A 26,926-nucleotide genomic window follows, 5' to 3' on the forward strand; every position below is an offset into this window, starting at 1 on the left:
CGGTGAAGAGGGCATGATTCCCATCATTGTGGTTGGCTCCATGGAAAGCCTGAGGAACTTCTGGATGCTCCTGGAGTATCGTGTGACATACCTGCAGGAGATGGAGCAGTTGAGACTTGACCGACTGCAGATTGATAAAGAGGTGGGAAACATCAGGTGGCGGCCGCCTTCAACCCAAGATGTAAGGACCCAAAGGGTCCCTTCAAGTAGTGACATGGCAGGGGGCCGAAGACTGTCAGCAGGGCAAGGACATCAAAAATCTGCAAGGGGCAGTTCTACTGGCAGTATGAAACTGAGAGACCTTAGCTCCTGTGACATACTACATGGGTCAGACTCAGGCCAGACAATTGACGTGACTGGAAATGATACTTCTGACTGTACCCACCGGAAAACGGGCCAGTGAGAGAAAGGTCGGGGGTCAGACCACACTGCAGAAATATGGAGACAAAGCAGGGTCTAGTGACACAGATGGACGCTGACTTAGAGCCCAAAGCTCAACACCGACATAAGAAATGCTGGGGGCGGGGGAGGCCTACTAGTTTAACCTTGAAACAGGAAAGGACCAAGTCCAATAATGCATTGTTCACAGAGAGGAACTACGTCTCGGGTGCTGACGCTCACAGACGACTGGTAGGGCAAGGTGACAGGGGTGCCCGGTCTCAAGACCTCTGGGTGAGATCAAGTATTCAACCAACAGGTTTGAACAGAGTGGGGAGGTATATGATACAGTGACCGCTGTGTCAGCTAGGGGTCATGCACACAGGCATATCTGTTATGAATGGGTCACCGAGGAGGAATAACAAAAGCTAAGTCCCAGAAAACCAGAGAGGTTGGTAACTATGCAGATTGCAGATCCCTGATCTTAACCACACAACTAACAGTGGCAGTGGAGCATTCCTACGATGTTCCTAGACGCCTCGTCACCACCGGAGGACTACATAAACCTAAAGCAAGAAAAGGGAAAACTAACTGCCCCAGAGCAGACCCCAAAGGAATAGACAGCCCCCACTGTTGTGAGCTCATTTTCGGGTTTGCCTCTGGCTTCTGGTGAGGGTTATGGAGCTGGCTGTGCTGACAGAGGAGTACTGAGTTCTCTATCTGGACTCCCTCTGTTGGTGAAGGGAGGTAATGAAGCTGATCTAAATGGCAGAGACCGGCCACCTGAGAAAGAGGACTGCGACTGGACATCAGGAGTTTCTGATTGGATTTAAGGCATCCGACTCCCTAGTTTCTTGCTGGTGATTTTTCCTGACTGTGGCTCCTGGTTTCCAGTTTGGTTCCTGCCTTCCTAAAGCTAAGTTTTCTCTGCTATTGTTTTTGTCTGGTTTACTTAGTTTTTGTGTTCAGCCTTCCCTGGCCGGGACTGGGCTGAATCCCCATTTTGTCTCTGATCAGTTGATCTCTTTTGATCTCTTTTGCTCTGTCTTCAGAATATACCTGAGTGCTGATATAGTGATTTGAAGTCTAGCGACTTCAGCGCCTTTTTCTATCAGACGTGTTGGACTTTTTTTTGGCAGGTTTTTTGCGTGATTGCAGACAGCAGCTTTTCTTTCCTGTCCTTTCTAGTTAGCGAGGGCCCATCGTTTGCTCAGCCTATCTTTCTACCTGTGTCTGTATTTTCATCTTGTTTCACCGACAATACATGTTGGGGGCTGTCTATTGCTTTGGGGTCTGCTCTGGGGCAGTTTAGATTTTCCCTTTCTTTCTTTAGGCTTATTTAGTTCTCCGGCCATGATGAGGCACCTAGCACCACCGTAGGCACGCTCCACGGCTACTGCTAGCTGTTGTGGATAGGATCAGGGGTCTGCAATCCGCTGGTTACCAACCTCTCCGGTTTTCTGGGCTTAGCTTGCTTTTTGTTTTTTCCTCCTCGGTGACTCATTCATAACAGAATCACCAGCCATGCCGCAGATTCTAGGGTACTCAAAAGCAGGAGAGAATTGTAGAAAAAAAAAAAAGTGTCAGAATTTTTTTTTTTATATGTATATTTTATCCTCTTTTTCTCTGGGGCCGTAGGAGGATTCTTTTTTTTTTTTTTTCTTTTTCTCCTTGATGGAGATTAAGCAATTGTCTGATCGTGTGGAGCAGATCGCTGCTGAAGTGCGGGGAATTTCCGCCTATCTCACTCATTCACATGCTGTTGAACCAAGGATCCCTGCTCCTGATGTGTTTTCTGGGGATCAGTCTAAATTTTTGAATTTTAAGAATAATTGTAAATTATTTCGTGCCTTGAAGCCTAACTCATTGGGGAGCTCTGCGCAGCAGGTTAAAATTGTCATCTCCTTGCTGCGCGGCGATCCCCAGAATTGGGCGTTTTCTTTGACACCTGAAGATCCTGTTTTGACTAATGTGGATGCATTTTTTCAAGCCTTGGGGTTGTTATATGATGAACCTAATGCTATTGATCAAGCTGAGAGAGCCCTATTGGATTGAACCAGGGTCAGGATCCTGCAGAGTTATACTGTCAGAAATTCCGAAAGTGGGCGGTCCTTACTACCTGGAATGATAGTGCCTTGGCTGCTCTCTTTCGGAAGGGTTTGTCTGAGACTTTAAAATATACTATGGTGGGATTTCCTGTTCCCTCTGGTCTTGACTATTCTATGTCATTAGCCATTCAAGTTGATCGGCGTTTACGTGAACGCAAGACTACATGGGAGGCGCTGCCACATTTTGAACAAATGTCTGAACCTATGCAACGTGATGGAGTTTTGTCTAGGGCGCAACGTCAGGAGTTTAGAAGGCGTAGTAAGCTGTGTTTTTTGTGTGTAGATGCATCTCATGTTATTTCTGTCTGCCCTAAACGAGAGAAACGTTTTGCAAACACATTTGCTGTGGGTGGTGTACAACCTAAGTTTCTTTTGGCAATTACTCTGATCTGCTCCTTATCCACATTTTCTGCGAAGGCTTTTGTGGATTCAGGAGCGGCCCTGAATCTAGTGGACTTGGATTTCGCTAAACGTTGTGGTTTTCCTATGACATCTCTGTGGACGCCTATTCCTTTGAGTGGTATTGATGTTACTCCTTTGGCGAAGAATAAACCTCAGTTTTGGACCCAGGTGATAATGCGGGTCACCCCAGACCACCAAGAAAATTGCAGATTTTTGGTGTTGCATAATTTACATGATACCATTGTTCTGGGTTTTCCCTGGTTGCAAATCCATAATCCAGTTTTGGATTGGAAGTCTGTGTCTGCGGTGAGTTGGGGTTGTCGGTGTGCCCTTAGTGATGCTCCTGTTTTCTCCACCTCTCCCCAGTCGCATGATGTTCCTGACTATTTGGCTGATTTTTATGATGTATTTAGTGAGAATGAGTCAGCGTCTTTGCCTCCTCATAGGAGTTATGACAGTGCAATTGAGTTGAGACCTGGGTGTAAATTTCCCAAGGGTCGACTTTTCAATTTATCTGTACCCGAGCACGAGGCTATGCGATCCTATATTAAGGAGTCGTTGGAGAAGGGTCATATTAGACCATCCTCTTCACCCTTAGGTGCTGGGTTTTTTTTCGTGGCCAAGAAGGATGGTTCATTAAGGCCTTGTATTGACTATCGCTCCCTCAACAAAATTACTATTAAATATCAGTATCCGTTACCCCTGATTTCTGATCTATTCTCCAGAGTTAAAGGTGCTTGCTGGTTTACCAAGCTTGACCTCAGGGGGGCGTATAATCTTATCCGCATTAAGCACGGGGATGAATGGAAGATGGCATTTAATACCCTGGAGGGACATTTTGAGTACCTGGTGATGCCTTTTGGGCTCACTAATGCCCCTTCTGTCTTCCAATCCTTCATGAATGATATTTTCCGGGATAAATTTTTGATTATCTATCTGGATGATATTTTGATCTTTTCCAGGGATTGGGATTCTCATGTGGAACATGTTCAGACTGTGTTCCGGATTTTGAGGGAGAATTCCTTGTATGTTCAGGGATCAAAGTGACTTTTTGGTGTACAGAGGATTTCATTTTTGGGATTTATTTTGTCTCCATCAACTATTGAAATGGACCCGGCCAAGGTAGAGGCCATTTATGATTGAGTTCAACCCACTTCTTTGAAGGCTCTCCAGAAGTTTTTTTTTCGTTTTGCCAATTTTTATCGTAAATTTATAGCTAATTTTTCTGGTATTGCTAAACCACTGACTGATTTAACTAAGAAGGGTGCTGGGGGCGTGGCCTGGACTCTGAGCATGTAGGAGGCAAGAGCTCTAAGCTCCCACAGTCACACACTAAAGCAACAAAAAAGAATGCAAAGGGTTAACAAAAACAACCCATACTGGACCCTATTCTATTCCTGAAACTCTGGTGCACATTCTGAGCCTAAAACTAGGACCCTGGTCCAAAGGAGACCGAAGATATGAACTTTTAAAAGCTTGGGACAGTAGTGGTGTAGGAGAAACAGAGGGACATCACCCTCCCACCATCTGCCTTCCTGGAAGTGACTGGAGTGCTACTGTGGGCTATAAGCCAGGACTGATCTGGAGGCTCATCGCCAGTAATAAGGACAATAAGGACTTTATTTGGAATCCTCCCGGTAAGGCACAACTTGATTCTAACTGACTGCAATGTTTTTTGCCTGTGGGGTGTAGAGGATAATGGCACTGCTGCGGCGGAGGGATACGGAACTATGCACAATCTCCCCTCTGGATTTCTGACTGAGTGCCGCCGAAATCAGGAAGTTTCACGGCCAGGGTGAGGAGAGTGGGGGCAGAGGAGCTGATCTGGACCCTTTCTGGACTGACACGCCGAGGATATAAGCAGAGGACTCCAGCGGGGATTACTTTCTTGTCACAGAGCAGAGAGGCAGAGGGATACCACTGGACCCATTGAACAGACATCAGAACGGCTAAGAACAGCGGTCCACAGCCACATTGAGGACCGGACAGGGGGCGACAAGCACAGGGGGAGCCTCTGAAGACAGCAGAGGTGAGGCACATCCGAGTTTGGGCCACTAGATCCAGCTGCTGATTAGTGCTCACAGCCACAATAGACTTCAATGGGAAGTAGATCCGACCGCTCCCAGCTTCCAGCCTGTCAGCACTGAGCAGACCTGACGTCACAGGCCCTGCAGCATTCAGTCAGCGGTCTCCCCTGTGACAGGCACAGATACTCCCACAAACTGTACAGCACAGCAGAGACTTCACCACAGGGGTACTGGGGAAAGGACACAGGCATCTGGGAGGCACTCTTTATCCCCATACAGCGTCCCTAGGGATTGTTCACTGGCTGCTTTCAGCATATGAGCGACGCAGGCATACAATATAACAGAGTCTGCAGTTCATGGCTGGTGGTCCCGGTGCCTGGTATCCATCTGACCATTGAATTATAACAGAAGATTACCTTTATTTCAACGGAGGATCAGAGATACAGTGGGCTGCTGATATTGATACTGCAGAATTGTGACTTTACTCGCTCTCACTGAGGGTCTCTCAGTTAACTCCTTTGGGAAACTTGCTTTTTGACCATTTTTCTTAACTTGCTTGATTGAATAATTTAAAGGGGTCATAGATCTGATGTCTGGGAAGGGTTTGTGGCAAACCAAGATGCAGTCAGGTAGGGGCAGAGCTTCCAATAGCCCACACAGGATCACGAGGCACAATTTTGGGGCACACTCTAAATCATACAACGATATCTCTAATTTGTTAAGCCCAATAAAATCTAGGACACCCCTGAATGGAGACGAGCCAAAAATGCCTTATCTAAAAAAATCTCAGAACCCTGCATCTGTCAAAGTTGCAAAAGGGGGATCAGGTACTAATAGTTCATTGACCAAAACCCTATCTAAAACACAACCTGAAACGCCTCAAAAAAATAAAAATTTAGGGGGCAACATTAAACCCCCCCTCCAATTGAGACTCTTACGGAGGAAATGGACACTTCCTAATCAAACAAAAAGAAGGGACCAGGCGATCAGGGAAAGACTGGGAGTCTCTCATCTGAGGACTCCGACAGTGTCTCAGCTGACTATACTCCAAACACAAGCCCTGAAAGGCAGAAGCCTAGGAGGGATAATGGAGGTCCATTCCCTTCGTTTGAGGTTCCTCCTCCATCCATTAACCTGGGGGAATACAAGGGGTCCAACAAACAAGCCACTGAAGGATTCATGGCGGATCTCTTCCAGTCCTTCAGTGATGCCCTAAAAATAGGGTTTGAGACTCAGGCCAAGGCCCTACAGGAAACTTGCAGAAATCTTAGCCAAAAGGTTGAGAAATATGAGGTAAAGATGGTACAGGCGGAGAGGGATATAGTCTACCTCTCAAAGGAGAATTCAGTCCTCAAAAAGGAGGTTATTTCCATTAAAAACAAATTGACGGATCTGGAAGACCGAAGCAGGAGAAATAACTTAAAGATACGAGGTATCCCTGAGTCGGTCTCCCAGGCAGATCTCTCTGATTACACCAAAAATTTGTTTAAAAAATTATCGCCAAAATTGACAGAATTAGAAGTCAATATCGATCGTATACACCGCCTCCCACGTCCCAAAGGGGTCCCACAGGAAAAGCCCAGGGACACTATCCTCAGGGTCCATTTCTTTGAAACCAAGGAGAAGGTTTTAAAATCTTTGCGAGAGAGAGGTTCACCCCGAGCCTTATAAGGATCTTAAGATTTTCCAAGACTTTTCCAAAGAGACTATGGACGCAAGAAGCTCCTTCAGAGATCTGACCTCTAAACTTAGGGAACTTAGAGTGTCATATAGATGGGGTTTCCCTACCAAGCTTTTAGTCTGGTATAAAGATAAACACTACCCCATCTATACTCCTCACGAGGGTCAGAGGTTTCTTAAATTCCTGATGGATGAGCCATCCTTTAGGGATAGGGATTAGGATTGACCTTTGTCTTATGTTTGAATTTATTAGGGGGTCACTATTATTTCCTTTTCCTGAACATGAATATTTGTACTCGTAATTACAGTTTATCGTTGTCACTGTGGGAACTTGCCACTTAATTTTTTTCTCGTTTTTCCCCCAATCTAAGGTGAGACACCAACCAGTTTGGAGTCCTCCAGGAGAACTCTCAAGTTCTTAATTTTTTTTTTTCTCTGTATTTCATTGTTCTATTAGTTTCCCTTTCCTGTTTTGATATTGCATTCTAACGATGAAAATGTTATCGTACAATGGTAGGGGGCTCAACAGTCCGAATAAGAGGTATGCGGTATGGAAGGAGATCAACCAAACCCGGGCAGAATTGGTATGCCTTCAGGAGGTTAAACTGGCTTCCAATCGACACCCGGTCTTCCAGCACAAGAACTTCCCACACATGTACAAGTCACTTTCCACAAAGAAAAAGGCTGGGGTCATCACATTGGTAGGTGGCACCATTCCTTTTCAGCTCATCAAAGAGATTCCAGACTCCTTGGCAGGTTCCATATACTCATATGTTTACTCCATGAAAGGCCATTCACAATAGTGAATGTATACGCACCCAACAAGGGACACATTCGTTTCTTGAACAAGCTTATCAAAAAAATTGACAAAGTTAAAACAGGCGAACTCATCTTATTGGGCGACTTTAATATTGTCCCAGATAGCAGCATTGATTCATCCTCTTTAGTTCGCCACAAGGTCCCAGCTTTAAAAGACTGGTTAATTCAAATTGAGCTTTATGATGCTTTCCGCTGCTTGAATACATCATCACGTGAGTATTCCCACTTTTCAGATGTACATAAGACAGCATCCAGGATAGATCTTCTACTTACTAACATATTCACTCTGTCCAAAATTAAGGACATTCGCTTCATGCAGAAGTCCATCTCGGATCATACCCCGGTTCTCATTGACTTCCTTCTGGGTCCTCCCCCTGACAAACCATTCCGCTGGAAGCTTAACTCAGCTTTGCTATATATACCAGAGTACAAACAAGAGATAGAAAACGTTCTCTTAAACTACTTCAAGGAAAACGTACCTGGTGAAGTAGATCAGTTCACGGTCTGGAACGCCCATAAAGCGGTCCTGAGGGGGTGTCTTATGCAAATTCTTTCTAAACATAAGAAGAGAAATAGGGAAAATATTACAACCCTACAGGCCCAAATTAATGATCTAGAGAAAAAACAAACAAACTTAAAAGTTCCTTCCTAGACCATCCAGGCTGAGATTTTGAGACTTAGACAGAGTTTGAGATCTGAAATCTACCAGGAATATGATGCAGTCATCAAAGCATCTAGGTACAAATCATATGCGTCTCTTAACAAGCCTACCAGGTTTATGATGAGGAAATTAAAAAGAGAAAGAATTAAAAGGAGAATAAATAAGATAGTATGTCCCTCAGGTGACCCCAAAACCCACCCTAGGGACATTGTCAACTCGTTTGCAGAATTCATTAAAAATCTCTATAACCTGAAAGATGACCCCCAAACACCGGTGGTTAACTCGAATTTTGTAGATTCTTTTCTACAGAGTATTGATCTACCAAGAGTCGATGAGCTGGACTTGATTTATGTCAATAGCCCATTTACAGAGAGAGAAATTGTTGACGTTATCAAGAAATTGCAGTCCCAAAAATCACCAGGGCCGGATGGCTTCTCTGGAGACTACTATAAATCCTTTTAAAAAATTCTGGCTCCACAGCTGGCTTCCATCTTTGATCTGGCGTCCTCTCGGGGTTCCTTCCCAAAGGAGATGTTAGAGGCAACAATTATCATGATTCCAAAGGAGGGGGGGGACCCCGAGAGGATACAGAGCTATAGGCCAATCTCGCTCATAAATAGCGATATTAAAATCTACTCAAAGATCATTGCAAACCGATTAAAAAACATCCTTCCACGTCTGTTGGTGGATGATCAAATAGGCTTTACAGAGGGCCGCCAGGCCTCAGACGGAACTAGAAGGGTGTTGAATCTAATAAATTTAGCGAACAACCTGAGAACCCAAACTGCTTTTCTGGCACTGGACGCCGAGAAGGCATTTGATAGGCTAAACTGGCTTTACTTAAAAGCAACTCTCGCTAGATTTGGCTTTGACGAGAAGTTTGTATCAACAGTCTTCGCCTTGTACTTGGGTCCGAGTGCCAGGATTTATGCAAACAATTTCCTCTCCGACCCGTTCGACATTACCAATGGCACGAGACAGGGGTGTCCCCTGTCCCCCCTTCTATTTGTGCTTGCCATAGAGCCCCTAGCCGAAAAAATAAGAATAAACAATGATATTAAAGGCTTTGAACTGCCATCATGAAATTTTAAAATTGGATTATTCGCAGATGATCTATTCCTCACGCTACTGGATCCTGCAAACTCCATTAAAGCCCTTTCAGTTGAACTAGAAAAATTCTCTAGAGCATCTTATTTTAAGATAAACCCAAACAAATCAAAATTTATAACTCTAAACATGAAACAATCTGAAATTAACAAAATAAAGGCCCAAACCCAGTTCATTTGGGAGGAGAAAGAGATTGTCTATCTAGGGATTAGAATAGCAGGATCAATCCAAGCCACAGTTAGGGCCAATTTAGACAGCATTATAAAGACTATTACAGGCAATCTATCCTTTTTGGCTCAGCTAGAGACTTCCATCTTTGGGAAGATTCTGGCAGTCAAAACTTTTATCCTTCCCAAAATTTTATACATATTTAGGACTTTACCAGTTAGCTTTCCGCACCAAACCATTGATAAAGCTCAAGAGCTCATCCGACTATTTATTTGGAAAGGTAAAAAAGCAAGAATATCTGCAGACTTGATGTACAAAAATAAAAAACATGGGGGCGCAGGACTGCCCAACATATACGCTTATTATCAGGCCTCGCTCATCAAACAGAGCTGGCACTGGTTTACTGAAAACATGATGCATCCAGCTTGGTATGGCTTGGAGAGAGATGCTAGTGATAGAGGCTCATTGCAAAAGCTTTTCTTTAACTTCCTTCTGCAAAAGCCCAGTGCGAACTCATCTCATCCTATATTCCGGCCGATAATCTCAGCCTGGAGGGATCTCATTAAGCCGACTAAAAATATCAAAAAAGCAGAGCAAATCTTAAAGTTGCCTCTTTCTTCATTGGCACTGATGGATGATCTCCCGATACCGGAGGTTTGGGGGAAATCTGGAATTAAAAGGGTGGGGGATGTTTTTAGTGGATTGGAGTTCCTGAAATTCGGTGAGATCAGGGTTAAATATAATTTACCGTCATCTGAGCTAGTCTTTTACACCATGTTGAAAGACAGAATTTGGAAATTCATAAAAGGGAAGACTTTGAATTATGAAATGCTATCTTCACTACTGTGCAACCTTAAAAATAAAAACCTCTGGAGTCTGCGTAATTTGTATAGATCTGTTGTCAAAGACCTAACGAGCCAAAAAAACATATACATGAAGAGATGGGAGTCCGATTTTGGTGCTGATATCCGTCTCGAGAACTGGAACGATGCCATCAAAAACACTTACAATTCCAACATATCAATGGGTCTTCATGAGAGTTATTTCAAATTGTTAAATAGATGGTACTATACCCCGACGAGGTTATCGCATTTTAACACAGAGCTATCTTCCTTGTGCTGGAGAGATTGTGGACACCAAGGGAACCTCTACCATATTGTCTGGGGTTGTTCAAAAATCAAAAACCTCTGGCTTCAAGTCACACAGCACATTAACCTCATTGCTAAGGACTTCATAATTACACCCGAAAGAGCACTTCTTTCTTTAGACATGGAACAATTTGATGATTCGGTAAGACACATTATCATACACATCCTCTTGGTGACCAAGACCATGTTAGCACAATGGTGGAAGAAAGCAGAGGTTCCCAAGTTTTCAGACATACTTGACAAGATAGGCCAACACAGCGATTTAGAACGCAGATTTGCGATTAACAACAATCACATTCACAAATACTCAAAAAAATGGAAGACCTGGAACAACAAATTTCATATCAAATAGACTTAACAAGAGGCACTATATTTTGAAGTTTAAACCTGGGCACTTTAGTACTGGGATGCTGTATCTCCTTCCAAGAATGTTACCCCATAAAAGGATTGTCGATTTTTTTTTTCTTTTATGTTGTTATTCGATATATGTTATTCTATGCCTGTTTGTGGGTTCTCTAGTTTTTAAATTTTTTCCGTACCTGTACAAGGTTGTTTATTCCCCACTCCCTTCCCTCCCTTCCTACCTTCCTTTCCCTACCCTGTTTATTTAAAAAAAAAACAATAAAATTATTTGAAAACTAAGAAGGGTGCTGAATTGGTCTTCAGAGGCTGTTTCGGCCTTTCAGGAGCTGAAGTGGAGGTTCACTTCTGCTCTGGTTTTGCGGCAACCTGATGTCTCACTTCCTTTTCAGGTGGAGGTAGACGCTTCAGAGATTGGTGCAGGAGCTGTTTTGTCCCAAAAAGATCTGGTGACATCTAAAATGAATCCCTGTGCCTTCTTTTCCCGAAAGTTCTCCCCATCTGAACGCAACTGTGATGTGGGGAATCGGGAATTGTTAGCCATGAAATGGGCATTTGAGGAGTGGAAACATTGGTTGGAGGGAGCTGGACATCAAGTTGTGGTCCTCACTGACACAAGAATTTGATTTACCTTGAGTCGGCCAAACACTTGAATCCTAGACAGGCTAGGTGGGCCTTGCTTTTTACGCATTTTGATTTTGTGGTCTCCTTTCTTCCAGGCACTAAGAATGTTAAGGTAGACGCCCTTTCTAGGAGTTCCTTTGCTGAATCTCCTATTGTGACCAAGCCTACTACCATCCTAGGTGAGGGGGTAGTTCTTTCTGCCATCTCGCCCGATTTGAGATGTGTTCTGGAAGAATTCCAGGAGGACAGGCCTGAGCGTTGTCCTATGGGAAAATTGTATGTTCCTGACCAGTGGAGGAAGAGAGTGATGTCTGCAATTCATTGCTCCGCATTGGCTGGTCATCCAGGTATTTTTGGTACCAGAGATTTGGTGAGTCGGTCTTTTTGGTGGCCCGCCTTATCTCGTGATGTCAGGAATTTTGTGCAGTCCTGTGGGACTTGTTCCCGGTCTAAACCCTGTTCTCGCTCTAGTGGGTTGTTGATGCCCTTGCCGGTGCCTAAGAAGCCATAGACCCATATTTCAATGGATTTTATTTCTGATCTTCCTGTCTCTCAGAGAAAGACTGTTATCTGGGTGATTTGTGATAGATTCTCTAAGATGGTCCATCTTGTACCACTCCCAAAGTTGCCATCTTCCTCAGAGTTGGTACCCTTGTTTCTAAAACAGGTGGTTCGGTTGCATGGGATTCCTGAGAACATTGTATCGGACAGAAGAGTTCAGTTTGCTTCCAGATTCTGGAAAGCCTTTTGTTCCAAGCTGGGAATTCAGTTGTCCTTCTCCTCTGCGTTTCACCCTCAGACCAATGGGCAGACGGAGAGAACAAACCAGACTTTGGAGTCCTATTTGAGATGTTTTATATCTGCTGATCAGGATGGTTGGGTTTCATTTTTGCCCTTGGCCGAATTCGCTTTAAATAATAGATCTAATTCTGCCACCTTGATGTCGCCCTTTTTCTGTAACTTTGGGTTTCATCCTCGATTTTCTTCAGGGCAAGTGGAATCTTCAGCCTGCCCAGGTGCTGACACTGTGGTAAAGAAAATGCAGCAGATTTGGGACCAAGTAGTGGATAAGTTGTCTCTCTCCCAGGAAAAGGCCCAGCGGTTTTCTAACTGGCACAGGACCATTGGTCCCCGGTTTAAAGTGGGTGATATGGTTTGGTTGTCATCAAAGAATATCTCTATGAAGGTGACTTCTCCAAAGTTCAAGCCAAGATTTATTGGACCTTACAAGATTTTGGAGATTCTTAATCCGGTTTCTTTTCGATTGACTCTTCCTGTTATGTTTTAAGATCCATAACGTGTTTCATAAGTCGCTGTTGAAGAGATATGTTGAGCCAGTAGTTCCTATGGCTGCACCTCCTGACCCTGTATTGGTTGAAGGTAATGTGGAATATGAGGTAGAGAAAATACTGGATTCTCGTCTGGCTAGACGGAGACTCCAGTATTTGGTCAAGTGGAAGGGTTATGGCCAGGAGGACAATTCTTGGGTCTCTGCCTCTGATATTCATGCCAATAGATTGGTTCGTGCCTTTCATCGGGCCCATCCTGATCGGCCCGGTGGCGTGGATGAGGGTTCGGTGACCCCTCATCAAGGGGGGGTACTGTTGTGAGCTCATTTTCGGGTTTGCCTCTGCCTTCTGGTGAGGGTTATGGAGCTGGCTGTGCTGACAGAGGAGTAGTGAGTTCTCTATCTGGACTCCCTCTGTTGGTGAAGGGAGGTAATGAAGCTGATCTAAATGGCAGAGACCGTCCACCTGAGGAAGAGGACTGCGATTGGACATCAGGAGTTTCTGATTGGATTTAAGGCAGCTGACTCCCTAGTTTCTTGCTGGTGATTTTTCCTGACTGTGGCTCCTGGTTTCCAGTTTGGTTCCTGCCTACCTAAAGCTAAGTTTTCTCTGCTATTGTTCATATGAGTTTTGTCTGGTTTACTTAGTTTTTGTGTTCAGCCAGCCCTGGCTGGGACTTGGTTGAATCCCCATTTTGTCTCTGATCAGTTGATCTCTTTTGCTCTGTCTTCAGAATATACCTGAGTGCTGAAATAGTGATTTGAAGTCTAGCAACTTCAGGGCCTTTTTCTATCAGATGTGTTGGACTTTTTTTTGGCAGGGTTTTTTGCGTGATTGCAGACAGCAGTTTTTCTTTCCTGTCTTTTCTAGTTAGTGAGGGCCCCATCGTTTGCTCAGCCTATCTTTCTACCTGTGTCTGTGTTTTCATTTGTTTCACCGACAATACATGTTGGGGGCTGTCTATTGCTTTGGGGTCTGCTCTGGGGCAGTTTAGATTTTCTCTTTCCTTCTTTAGGCTTATTTAGTTCTCCGGCCGTGATGAGGCGTCTAGGACCACCGTAGGCACGCTCCACGGCTACTGCTAGTTGTTGTGGATAGGATCAGGGGTCCGCAGTCCGCTAGTTACCAACCTCTCTGGTTTCCTGGGCTTAGCTTGCTTTTTGTTTTTTCCTCCTCCGTGACTCATTCATAACACCCCACACATGTATTGATGGTGAAGCAAGATGAAAACACAAACACAGGCAGGAAAATAGGCTGAGCAAATGATGGGGCCCAACTAACTATAAAGAACAGGAAAGGAAAGACACTGTCTGCAATCTGCCAAAAAACCCTACAAAATAATGTCCAACACTTCTGATAACAAAATTAACCCTGAAGTCACTAGACTTCTCCCACTATATCAGCACTCTGAAATATTCTGAGACATAGCAAAAAGAGGCCAATCTAATAAGGGACTAAAAATTAAATTGGCAAATACAGATAAATAAGAGAGGAAATTCAGCACAGCCCAGCCGGGGCTGGCTGAACACACAAAAAACTGAATAGACCAACAAAATCAAGTGTGAACATTAGCAAAAACACTTAGCTTTGAGAAGGCTGGAACAGAGCTGAAAACCAAGACCTGAGCAGCCTGAAACAATCACCAGCACTGACTTAGGGCGTCGGCAGTCTTAAATCCAATCTAAGATTCCTGAGGTCCAATCGTCATCCTCACCATCAGGTGGTAGATCTCCACTGACCAAATCAGCCTCACCACCTCCTGTCATCACCAGAGGGAGTCTGGAAGGCGAACTCATAACTGGTGGACCAGAGAATGAACTCACAACAGTACCCCCCTTGAGGAGGGGTCACCGAACCCTCATCCACGCCACCAGGCCGATCAGGATGGGCCCGGTGAAAAGCATGAACCAATCTATTGGCATGAATATCAGATGCAGAGACCCAAGAATTATCCTCCTGGCCATAACCCTTCCATTTGACCAAATACTGGAGTCTCCGTCTAACCAAACGAGAATCCAATATTTTCTCTACCTCATATTCCATATTGCCTTTAACCAATACAGGGTCAGGAGGTGCTGCCATAGGAACCACTGGCTCAACAAACCTCTTCAACAGTGATTTATGAAATACGTTATGAATCTTGAACGTAACTGGAAGAGCCAATCGAAAAGAAACAGGATTAAGAATCTCCAAAATTTTATAAGGTCCAATAAATCTTGGCTTAAAGTTTGGAGATGCAACCTTCATAGGAATATTGTTAGACGACAACCAGACCATATCACCCACTTTAAACCAGGGACCAATGGTCCTACGTCGGTTGGAAAATCGCTGGGCCTTTTCCTGAGAGAGTGACAACTTATGCACTCCTTGGTCCCATATCTGCTGCATTCTCTCAACCACAGTATCCACACCTGGGCAGGACGAAGATTCCACTTGCCCTGAAGAGAATCGAGGATGAAACCCAAAGTTACAGAAAAAGGGTGACATCAAAGTCGCAGAACTAGCTCTATTGTTCAGCGCGAATTCGGCCAAGGGCAAAAATGAAACCCAATCATCCTGATCAGCAGATATAAAACATCTTAAATAAGACTCCAAGGTCTGGTTTGTTCTCTCAGTCTGCCCATTAGTCTGGGGATGAAATGCGAAGGAGAAGGATAACTGAATTCCCAGATTGGAACAAAAGGCTTTCCAAAATCTGGAAACAAACTGGACTCCTCTATCCGACACAATGTTCTCAGGAATCCCATGCAACCGAACCACTTGTTGTAAAAACAAAGGCACCAACTCAACAGAAGAAGGCAACTTTGGGATTGGTACAAGATGGACCATCTTCGAAAATCTATCACAAATCACCCAGATCACAGTCATTCTCTGAGAGACAGGAAGATCAGAAATAAAATCCATTGAGATATGGGTCCATGGTCTCTTGGGCAACGGCAGAGGCATCAGCAACCCACTAGAAAGAGAACAGGATTTAGACCGAGAACAAGTCCCACAGGACTGCACAAAATTCCTGACATCACATGATAAGGCGGGCCACCAAAAAGACCAACTCACCAAATCTCTGGTACCAAAAATACCTGGATGACCAGCCAATACGGAGCAATGAACTTCCGACATCACTCTCTTCCTCCACTGGTCAGAAACATACAAACATACAATTTTCCCATAGGACAACGCTCAGGTTTATCCTTCTGAAATTCCTCCAGGGTGTGTCTCAAATCGGGCGAAATGGCAGAAAGAACTACCCCCTCACCTAGGATAGTAGTAGGCTTGGTCACATTAAGAGAATCAGCAAAGAAACTCCTAGAAAGAGCGTCTACCTTAACATTCTTAGTGCCCGGAAGAAAAGAGACCGCAAAATTAAACCGCGTGAAAAACAAGGCCCATCTAGCCTGTCTAGGATTCAAGCGTTTGGCTGACTCCAGATAAATCAAATTCTTGTGATCGGTGAGGACCACAACTTGATGTCTAGCTCCCTCCAACCAATGTCTCCACTCCTCAAATGCCCATTTCATGGCCAACAATTCCCGATTCCCCACGTCATAATTGCGTTCAGATAGGGAGAACATACGAGAAAAGAAGGCACAAGGATTCATCTTAGAAGTCACAGGGTCTTTTTGGGACAAAACAGCTCCTGCACCAATCTCAGAAGCATCTACCTCCACCTGAAATGGAAGTGAGACATCAGGTTGCCGTAAAACTGGAGCTGAAGAAAATCTCCGCTTAAGCTCCTGAAATGCTGAGACAGCCTCAGGAGACCAATTCAGCACATCGACGCCCTTCTTGGTCGAACAGTCAGTGGTTTGACAATACCAGAAAAATTACCTATAAATTTACAATAGAAATTAGCAAAGCCTAAAAACTTCTGGAGAGCCTTCAAAGAAGTAGGCTGAACCCAATCATAAATGGCCTGTACCTTGGCCGGGTCCATTTCAATAGTCGACGGAGACAAGATAAATCCCAAAAATGAAATCCTCTGTACACCAAAGAGGCATTTCGATTCCTTAACAAACGGAATTCTCCCTCAAAATCCGGAACACAGTCTGAACATGTTCCCCATGAGAATCCGAATCACTGGAAAAGATCAGAAAATCATCCAAATAGATGATCAAATCTTATCCACAAAGTCCCGGAAAATATCATTCATGAAGGATTGGAAGACAGAAGGGGCATTAGTGAGCCCAAAAGGCATCACCAGGTACTCAAAATGTCCCTCCGGAGTATTAAACACTGTCTTCCATTCATCCCCGTGCTTGACGTGAATAAGATTATACGCCCCCCTGAGGTCAAGCTTAGTAAACCAGCAGGCACTCTTAACTCTGGAAAATAAACCAGACATCAGAGGTAAAGGGTACTGATATTTAACCATCACCTTGTTAAGGGAACGATAATCAATACACGGTCTTAATGAACCATCTTTCTTGGCCACAAAAAAAACCCAGCACCTAAAGGTGACGAGGATGGTCTAATATGACCCTTCTCCAATGACTCCTTAATATAGGATCGCATAGTATCATGTTCGGGTACTGATAAGTTGAAAAGCCGACCCTTGGGAAATTTACACCCAGGCCTCAACTCAATTGCACAGTCATAACTCCTATGAGGGGGCAAAGACGCAGACTTACACTCACTAAATACATCAGAAAAATGAGCCAGATAATCAGGAATATCATGAGACTGAGGAGAGGTGGAGAAAACAGGAGCCTCTCTAAGAACACACTGACAGCCCCAACTCACCACAGACCCAGATTTCCAATCAAAAACTGGATTATGAGCCTGAAACAACGGAAAACCCAGAACAATTGTATCATGAAAATTATGCAGCACCAGAAATTTACAATTTTCTTGGTGGTCTGGGGCAACTCGCATTATCACCTGGGTCCAAAACTGAGGTTTATTCTCCGCTAAAGGACTAGCATCAATACCCCTCAAAGGAAGAGGCGTCCGCAGAGGCGTCATGGACAAACCACAACGTTTTCAAAGTCCAAATCCATCAGATTCAACGCTGCACCAGAATCCACAAAAGATTTAGTGGAAAGCGTGGATAAGGAGCAGATCAGAGTAAATGCCTAAAGAAACTTAGATTGTACACCACCTACAGCAAATGTGTGTGCAAAACGTTTCTCTCGTTTAGGGCGGACAGAAATAGTATGAGAGGCGTCTCCACAGAAAAAACACAGCTTATTATGCCATCTAAACTCCTGACATTGCGCCCTAGACAAAACCCCATCACATTGCATAGGTTCAGACATTTGTTCAAAAGGTGGCTGCGCCTCCCGTGTAGTTTTACGTTCACGTAAACGCCAATCAACTTGAATGACTAATGACATAGAATTATCCAGACCAGAGGGAACAGGAAATCCCACCATAACATCTTTTACTTTCTCTGACAAACCCTTTCGAAAGAGAGCTGCCAATGCATCTTTCCATGTAGTAAGGACCACCCACTTTTGGAATTTTTGACAGTATAACTCTGCAGAATCCTGACCCTGACTTAATGCCAACAGGGTTCTTTCAGCTTGATCAACAGCATTAGGTTCATCATACAACAACCCCAAGGCTTAAAAAAATGCATCCACATTAGTCAAAATAGGATTTTCAGGTGTCAGAGAAAAAGCCCAATCCTGGGGATCGCCACTCAGCAAAGAGATGACAATTTTAACCTGCTGCACAGAGCTCCCCGATGAATTAGGCTTCAAGGCAAGAAATAATTTACAATTATTCTTAAAAGTCAGAAATTTAGACCGATCCCCAGAAAACACATCAGGAGTTGGAATCTTAGGTTCAGCAGCATGTGACTGAATGAGGTAGGTGGAAATTCCCTGCACTTCAGCAGCAAGTTGCTCCACAAGATAAGACAATTGCTTAATCTCCATTGGGGAAAAAAAATAAATAAACTCCTACGGCCCCAGAAAAAAAAAAGAGGAAAAAATATATATATATAAAAAAAAAAATTCTGACACTTTTTTTTCTTTTTCTTTTAAACAATTTTTCCCTGCTTTTGAGTACCCTAGAATCTGCGGTATGGCTGGTGATTCTGTTATGAATGGGTCACCGAGGAGGAACAACAAAAGCTGTGTCCCAGAAAACCAGAGAAGTTGGTAACTATGCAGATTGCAGATCCCTGATCTTAACCACACAACTAACAGTAGCAGTGGAGCGTTCCTACGATGTTCCTAGACTCCTCGTCACTGCCAGAGGACTATATAAACCTAAAGCAAGAAAAGGGAAAATTAACTGCCCCAGAGCAGACCCCAAAGGAATAGACAGCCCCCACACATGTATTGACGGTGAAGCAAGATGAAAACACAAACACAGGCAGGAAAATAGGCTGAGCAAATGATGGGGCCCAACTAACTATAAAGAACAGGAAAGGAAAGACACTGTCTGCAATGTGCCAAAAAACCCTACAAAAATAATGTCCAACACTTCTGATAACAAAATTAACTCTGAAGTCACTAGACTTCTCCCACTATATCAGCACTCTGAAATATTCTGAGACAGAGCAAAAAGAGGCCAATCTAATATGCGACTAAAAAGCAAATTGGCAAATACAGATAAATAAGAGTGGCTGGCTGAATACACAAAAAACTGAATAGACCAACAAAATCAAGTGTGAACATTAGCAAAAGCACTTAGCTTTGAGAAGGCTGGAACAGAGCTGAAAACCAAGACCTGAGCAGCCTGAAGCAATCACCAGCACTGACATAGGGCATCGGCAGTCTTAAATCCAATCTAAGATTCCAGAGGTCCAATCGTCATCATCACCATCAGGTGGTAGATCTCCACTGGCCAAATCAGCCTCACCACCTCCTGTCATCACCAGAGGGAGTCTGGAAGGCGAACTCACCACTGGTGGACCAGAGAATGAACTCACAACACATATCCATTGTGGTAATGGATATAGGATGAATGCCAGGATGGTAAATGACCATTATGTATCCCAGAGGGGGTGGCCCTGGGATGGAGGCTTGATCATGTGCTAATCAGCAGACATACTGCTGAGGTTTTGTTACAGTGTCAGGGAGAGCCTCCAGGTGGCTGGTGAGACGGGTGGGACCAGTCATCTACAAACCAACCCAGGGGCGTGTGGCTAAACACCCATACTAAGCATGTATGTGTATGGCTGGGTTAGAACCTGCGATGAGGTCATAACCATGTGATACGGTGGGCATGGCTACGGACCATATAAGGTGACTAGGGTAGGTCACATGAGAGGGAATGCCTGGACCTGAATGATCCGTATGGAAGGTCTCGGCAGGCCGACTGCTGGAAGATGTGGCTGCCTTCCTAGAGAGCACATGTGGAGGCTGTGTATAATGGCTGCATGTGTCTGACAGTTCCAAGGAGAGGGAATGAATGTCTGAAGGCTGAAGCAGCTAAAAGGTAACCTGGACGGGGTGAGCTAACTGAGAGACTATATAGCCTGATGGCTGGATAAAGCACAGCCTGTGTGACCACAGGGCTAAGGGGAGCAGAGCTGCACTATGAAGATTCCTTGTTGTTTGCTGTAAGACTGTTGCATGCTGCTATAGTTTATGCTGTACAATAAACCATATGGACTATGTTTATGTAGAAAAAGCCTGTGCCAGACCTGGTTTTTCTGCAGCCCAGCGAGTATCCCCAACCTGAGTAACAAGCGCTACCTTACAGTCTCTAGACCGCAGAACATAATAGATGTAATATGTAAAAAATAAAAAATGAATTCTTATCCTCACCTCTACAGTCCCTTCTTTCCTCACTGTCACCCATCCAGTCCTTGTCGCATTTTCTGCTCCTGTAGAGAGAGCTACAATCCTCAGGGCTCTAACACATGAGCGGGGAATTCCAGCTCTGATGAAGCCTGGGAGGATTCCACACAAAGAACAAAAAGGGAATAAAATCTCGACGTTCGCCCTGACTTTGCACGTACATTCCCAGAACCATACCAGGCCTCATCAGAGCCGGACGTTCCAGCTCAGTGTGAAAGGTCCACGGGTATTAATACAAGCAGCCGAAATATGAAGATGATGCGACAGGGACCAGACAGGATACAATGAGGAGCAAAGAGGTCAGAGACATGAGCAGTAAGGAAAGTACAAGAATATCTTTTTTTTTTTACCTTTTAAAGGCCCTTAAATTTCCAAAAAATGGCTGCATACTAATATTATAATTTCATACTTTATAACATGTGTACTTGGAAACTTAAAGATTGATGACTAGGCATGAGTGGATTAGGCAAAATTCAAATTCACCTACCTATGCAAATTTTCCAGGTGAGTTGGATTTACAGAGAAGTTTTTCTGGGCAATGCAAAGGAAATCCGGAAAACACGACCTATCGGTGGCTCTTGAGGGCCGGAGTTGAGGAACACTGTTCTAAGTTATAGAAATGTTTTCACCTGATTCAGAATTTACGACTTTTAAAACATCATTACATTTTTGCACAAATTTAATCTAGTCCCTTCTTGAAGTGGTTTTATATGCACCAGATATTTTGCAAAATGTTTGCTACATTTCTTGAAACCTACCAGTGTTTGAGTTTAAAAGTTGCATGAAATGTGAAAGAAAAAACATAAAGACCATTTTTGACGAAATTCATAAACTGCATACTCCATTTTGAAGAATTTCTCACAAATAACTGTAGCAAAAATCTCAAGGAAAAAACAGAACAATGAAATTAAAAAAGCAAATGATGAATTGGACCAGGAGGCAGCAGCAATTACAAGAAGTAATGGGCGTCATCTGTTCCTTAGATGGAAAACTCCCTTAATGATAAGTATAATTTTAATGACCCTGTCAAATCATGTTTTTCTTACCCAGAAGACCCACAATAATGCCGCAGAAGAGCTGGATAATATGGATGTATGAGGGCAGCTTGTCATCATTTTGTGGCTCTAATTCATGACGGATTCTACAATTCTTCTGCCAGGAATAGTAGACAAATCTCCGGTAGTATACTCACAATGAGTTCCGGACTGGAGCAGAGTTGAGGATACAACAGCAACGTATTCATCTCAGTGATCTCTTCTCAGCACAGATCCGGCACATATGAGGCCACCAGTGATATTTTCTTCTCTTTTTATGCTTTATTTTTCATGTCAATAATATCCCCAGGATGACACCAGGGGGAATAAGAAGGATGAGAAGGGATTTAAATAAGCAATCGACAAACAAAACATTGTGTTCTTGTAATTATCTCTGGAGACTAAAATATCACAGTCATGGGACATTGATAACTACAGATGAAATTATCATCTCATTATATTTGCAGAGAAATCAAATAAATAACCCAAAGATATATTTCAATTATATTGTACCTTATTCTTACCTATCAAAAATTCAATGACTAAAATATAAACAATTAAGTCTCAGCTTTCAAAGAACTTTCTGGGAATGCCCAAAACTTAGCAGTGCCACCAACTTTAGATCGGGAATTATGTTACCCCTGTGCCCTCTCGGCACTAGAATAAAGATACCAAAGTTGGCAAGGGAAGAAGAGGCTGCTCACTAGAGCTGAGCGAATATTTCAATGTTCGGTTCAGGTTATGTTTGCCGAATTTTCAAAATTCGCCGATTAGTTCGTTGAATATTTACCGAACATATCTGAACACCATTCACGTCAATGGGAGGCAAAAACAAATGCATGCACAACTCCTTATAACGGCCCCAAATGCTGCCAAAACACATAAAATGAGGGACAGACACCAGGAAAGTGGCCTCAATTCACAAACAGTGCCAATTGCAGAATGAAACTGCAGCAATCAGCCAGGCATGAGGTATCGGGGTCTGGGAAAGCTTTGACAGCTTTCCAAAGAATGTCACAGTAATACGAAGTGGGTGAGGGATCGGTGTATGACCATGCCTGGCTGTAGGTTCAGTGGTGTCAGCCAAATATGTGACTGCTCCTTCAGTGCTGTCCATAACTCTTCTGCATTGTGCGGTTTGTCACCTTTGCAGATTAGCTTCAGCACAGCCTGTTGCCGCTTGGCTGAGGCAGTGCTGCAGTGCTTCCAGCTTCTGACTGATATGTTCATTCATTTCAGACATGGAGGCTGTAGACTGTGGCGGCCACCCTGACTGACGTAGGGCCCGCAATCCTCGGCGTGGGGAGGATGTGTTCCATCCCAAGGGTGCCAGCTTCCACTATATTTACCCAGTGTGCTGTCAGTGAGAAGTACCGTCCCTGCCCACTAGCACTTGTCCACGTGTCTGTGGTTAGGTGGACTTTACCAGTAACAGCATTGCTGAGGACATGGGTAATATTCTGGGATACGTGCTGGTGTAATGCCGGTGAAACATTCCAGAATAACCCCCCACCCAGAATATACCTGGGGTATATTCTGGCCTAGGCCAAACCATACCCCGGGGTATAAATTGGCCTAGGCCTATAAACTAAAAATGATAGTGTTGGCCCCCTTAAAAATATGGAATGGCAACTTCCGTCCTGTTGGTGTTACGGGGAACGGATACACGCCTTCTGTCTGCGGCCACCACACTGCTTCTTCCTGCCTGTTGGGGTGATATGCCTCCTTTCCCATGTGTGCTGCTTTGCTCACTCTGCCTGTCCTCCTGCCAGGTTGGGTCAGTCACTATGTCATCCACCACATCATCTTCCACATCCGCAACCTGCTCCTCCTCCTGACTTTCCTGCAATTGTGTCTCATCATCATCCATCTCAGGTGACGGTGGCTGCTCAAAGATTTATGAATCGCTACATGGAATATCATCTTTCCCTGCTTCAACTGGAATGGACATGGCAATAATCTACAAATGGATGATTGAACAGCTCTTCTGAGTGTCCCAGTGTGGCATCAGTTGTCTCAGGGCAATTGGCATGGTGGGAGGAAGGAGGAGCAGTGTGAGTAATATCCGGTCCACACTCACGGCTACTCAGACTTGACCGTGTGGAAGACATGGTGGTGTTGGTGGCTAAGTGACTTGAAGCATTATCTGTTATTCAACCAAAAACTGATTCACAGTGCTCTGGCTTCAATACTTTAGTGTTGTGGTGCGGTCCTCTAAAAACTGGGACAGGAATTTCGATCGCGAAGATGTGGGTCTTTGCTGTGACCCAATGTAAGTTTTACCACGGCCTCGTCCTCTGCACCATTAGCATCATGTCCACTTCCCTGTTCCTTGCCCCTTGCCTTGCCCATTTTAAATGGAGTAATAAAAGAGGTAAAAAGCTGCCTACAAATGGATGTCTTTGGAGAACAATTGGATGTGTTAATTACTGTAGGCCTGCAAAGCGAAGACTTTTCCACCACAGATACACCAGGCCTCTGCCTGAGATAACAGACTATTCATTATTAATTTTTATTTTTTTCGATACAAAAGACTGCAGGTGAAAAATCAAACAGCCGTAAACTGGCCAAAGTTTGAGCACACACAGATATGAGCTGGCACCAATATAACTCTACAATGAATGTGCTTTTTTTTTTTATTTTTTGGGGGCTAAATGATGCTGTATTTAAAAAAGGTACAGATAGCCCAAAAAATGAAACAGCCGTAAACTGGCTATAGTTTGAGCATGCACAGATATCAGCTGGCACCAGCATGCAGCTGACAGGCTGCAGGCGGCCGTGGGTCTTGGTGTACAGGCTGCAGCCGTGGTATGGAATGGGGCAGAAGCAGACGCGGGTCTTGTACAGGCCGCAGCCGCAGTATGGAGCAGAGGCGGCCGCGGGTCTCATTGTGTTTCTTCCTCGCGCTGCTCTGTACCATCATTTCCCCTTGTCGGGTAGGCCCCTGTCACCGCTGTCCCGAAAGTGCTGACTCACTCTCGCTCCTGGACACCTTTTAGACTCCTCCCTCCTGTCTCTCGTCTCTCTCCCCGCCGAGTGTCCCTCGTTGGTTTACCCCCCTCGTTTTATAGCCGCTCGGCCCCCTCCCCTTGACCTGCCCCCTCACTTCCTGGTCAAAGGTCGGTCCTGGCCTGTAATTGTACCCCACGGGAATGTACCCCTCGGGAACTCGAGTAACAGCCCTCTTAGTTCCGTCCCGGACACACGGCGGTCCCTTTCTCCGGGGCCCTCTCCCCTACATTCCCGCACCATTTATGCTCGCCAGTCCACGGGCTTTGGTGGTGTTAGGAGTGGCGGAAGGCACTAAATAAAAATTATAAATAAAGTGCCTTCGCCACTCGGGGTCCACTGTGCTGTAAATGGAAAAACCACAGCTAGAAGATGCAGAGCTCTGTGGCGGTAATGTGCACGGGGTTCAATATCACACAGGTGTGTTTAATAACAGAGAAATAACGCTGAGCCTGTTGGCAGCACAGGGACTCAGCGGCACTCATGCGGTAACTGGTCACCGGAGTAGTTAAATAAATCACGTCACTACTAGTGTTGAGCGATACCACCCGATACTAAAAAATATCAGATCGGAATGGATCGGCCGATCTAAAAAAAGTATCGGGTATCGCCGATTCCGATTCCGGAAGTCCCATTCAAGTCAATGGAACAGAAATATCGGAATTAAAAAAAACCCTTTCTTTCCCTGTCGGTTAATTCTACATGAAGAAAAACAACTAAGAATAATGTAGAATGTATTGTGGGAGGTGTAGGAGACATTAATGCCATACTAGTAATGGGAATGTGGACAGAGCAGAAGACCTTGCCGGACACACATCAGGGGATCAACTGATGGGACTGAGCCCCAGTAACACAGGAACAAGTGTAGATTGTGCTGACGCCACTTCAGAGATGTAGCTGGCGGGGTTGGAGGCCAGGGGAAATACTAGAGACAGTGGAGCCAGAGGCCTAAGTGGAGCACGGTTAAAAATCAGTAGAGGTTTGAATGTGAATGGAGCAGGAGACTTTGCCGTCCACACAGCAGGGGAGCAGCTGGCGTTACTGAACCCCACTAACACAGGAGCTAGTGTTTTTCTCTGTGCAGACGACACATCTGAGCGACAACTGGCTGTGTTGAAGCACAGGGATTATAGTTCAGGTGGTAGAAACATGAACACAACAGCAGACCTGGATACAGTTGCCAACCAACTATTTAGCCGGGAAGAGGACTGGCAAATTCTGGTGAGATCCAGGCCTTGTTCATTTTCAGAAAAGTAAGCCGGTCGACATTATCGGAAGATAGTCGCGTGCGACGGTCAGTTAGTACAACACCTGCGGCACTAAAGACGCGATCCGATAATACACTAGCAGCAGGGCAAGCCAGCACCTTCAATGCATACTTGCTAAGCTCTGGCCATGTATCCAGCTTAGAGACCCAAAACTTGAAGGTTGAAGAGCCATCTGGGAGTACAGTGACAGGGCAAGACATGTAGTCTGTCACCATCTGACGGAAAAGTTGCCTCCTGCTGACTGGAGCCGTCTGTGATGGTGTAGACAATTGTGGCGGACACACAAAACTTTGCCACATTTGGGCCATAGTGGTCTTGCCTTGTGCCGAGGCGCTGCCTCTGCTCCCTCTTTGTGCCGGGTTTCCTCCACTGCCTCGACGCACAGAGCTGCTTTGTAAAGCACTAGCACCACTGCTGTCGGGTGGAATGGAAAACATGATGGACTGCACCAGTGTGTATTGGTACTCCCGCAGTTTACGCTCCCGGTTCAACGTTGGTATGAGGCTTTGTAAGTTGTCCCGGTAGCGAGGATCTAGGAGGGTGTACACCCAATAATCAGCCGTGTAGAGAATGTGGGCGATGCGGCGGTCGTTTCTCAGGCACTGCAGCATGAAATCAACCATGTGCTGCAGACTCCCAACTGCCAAAGAACCGCTGTCCCCTGCTTGAGGCGTGATCTCTGCATCACCCCACCCTCGCTGTACATACTGACTAGAGCTTTGTGTACCTCCCTCCTCTGGAGAGATGTCTTCCTCCTCCATCAACTCCTCCTCATCCTTCTCACAAAGTGTCCCCTGCCTAGGCCTTTGTGAGGAACCACAGTAGCGCAGACTGTCAAGAAACAGATTGCATTTGGGACTCCTCATCCTCCACCTCTTCCAAAACCTCATCCCTTAGTGCTTGCAGTGTTTTTTGAAGCAGGCAGATAAGGGGGACAGTCATGCTGACTAGTGCATCATCTGCACTCGCCATCCATGTGGAATCATCGAAGGCACGCAAAAAGAGGCAGATGTCCTTCATAGAGGCCCACTCAATGGTGCTGAAGTGTGACCGGCGCACAGTGCGACTTGTTTGCGCCTGATGCAGCTGG

At 44.8% G+C, this 26,926-nt stretch overlaps 1 long non-coding RNA gene across 1 annotated transcript in view; it reads right to left on the reverse strand.

The window, feature by feature from the left end:
* LOC141050259 (uncharacterized) overlaps positions 1-22,086 on the reverse strand; it is a 94,373-nt gene extending 72,287 nt beyond the window's left edge. Inside the window, exons 1-2 of the long non-coding RNA XR_012220503.1 lie at positions 21,718-22,086; positions 7,894-7,968 (exon numbers count right to left, since the gene is read on the reverse strand). This is a non-coding gene — a long non-coding RNA (uncharacterized lncRNA). The remainder of the gene's footprint in view (positions 1-7,893; positions 7,969-21,717) is intronic.
* Between the last annotated feature and the right edge of the window lie 4,840 nt (positions 22,087-26,926).

This window comes from Dendrobates tinctorius, unplaced genomic scaffold (genome assembly GCF_039654945.1).
Source record: "Dendrobates tinctorius isolate UK_male_01 unplaced genomic scaffold, ASM3965494v1 ptg000151l, whole genome shotgun sequence".
Lineage (NCBI taxonomy): Eukaryota > Metazoa > Chordata > Amphibia > Anura > Dendrobatidae > Dendrobates > Dendrobates tinctorius.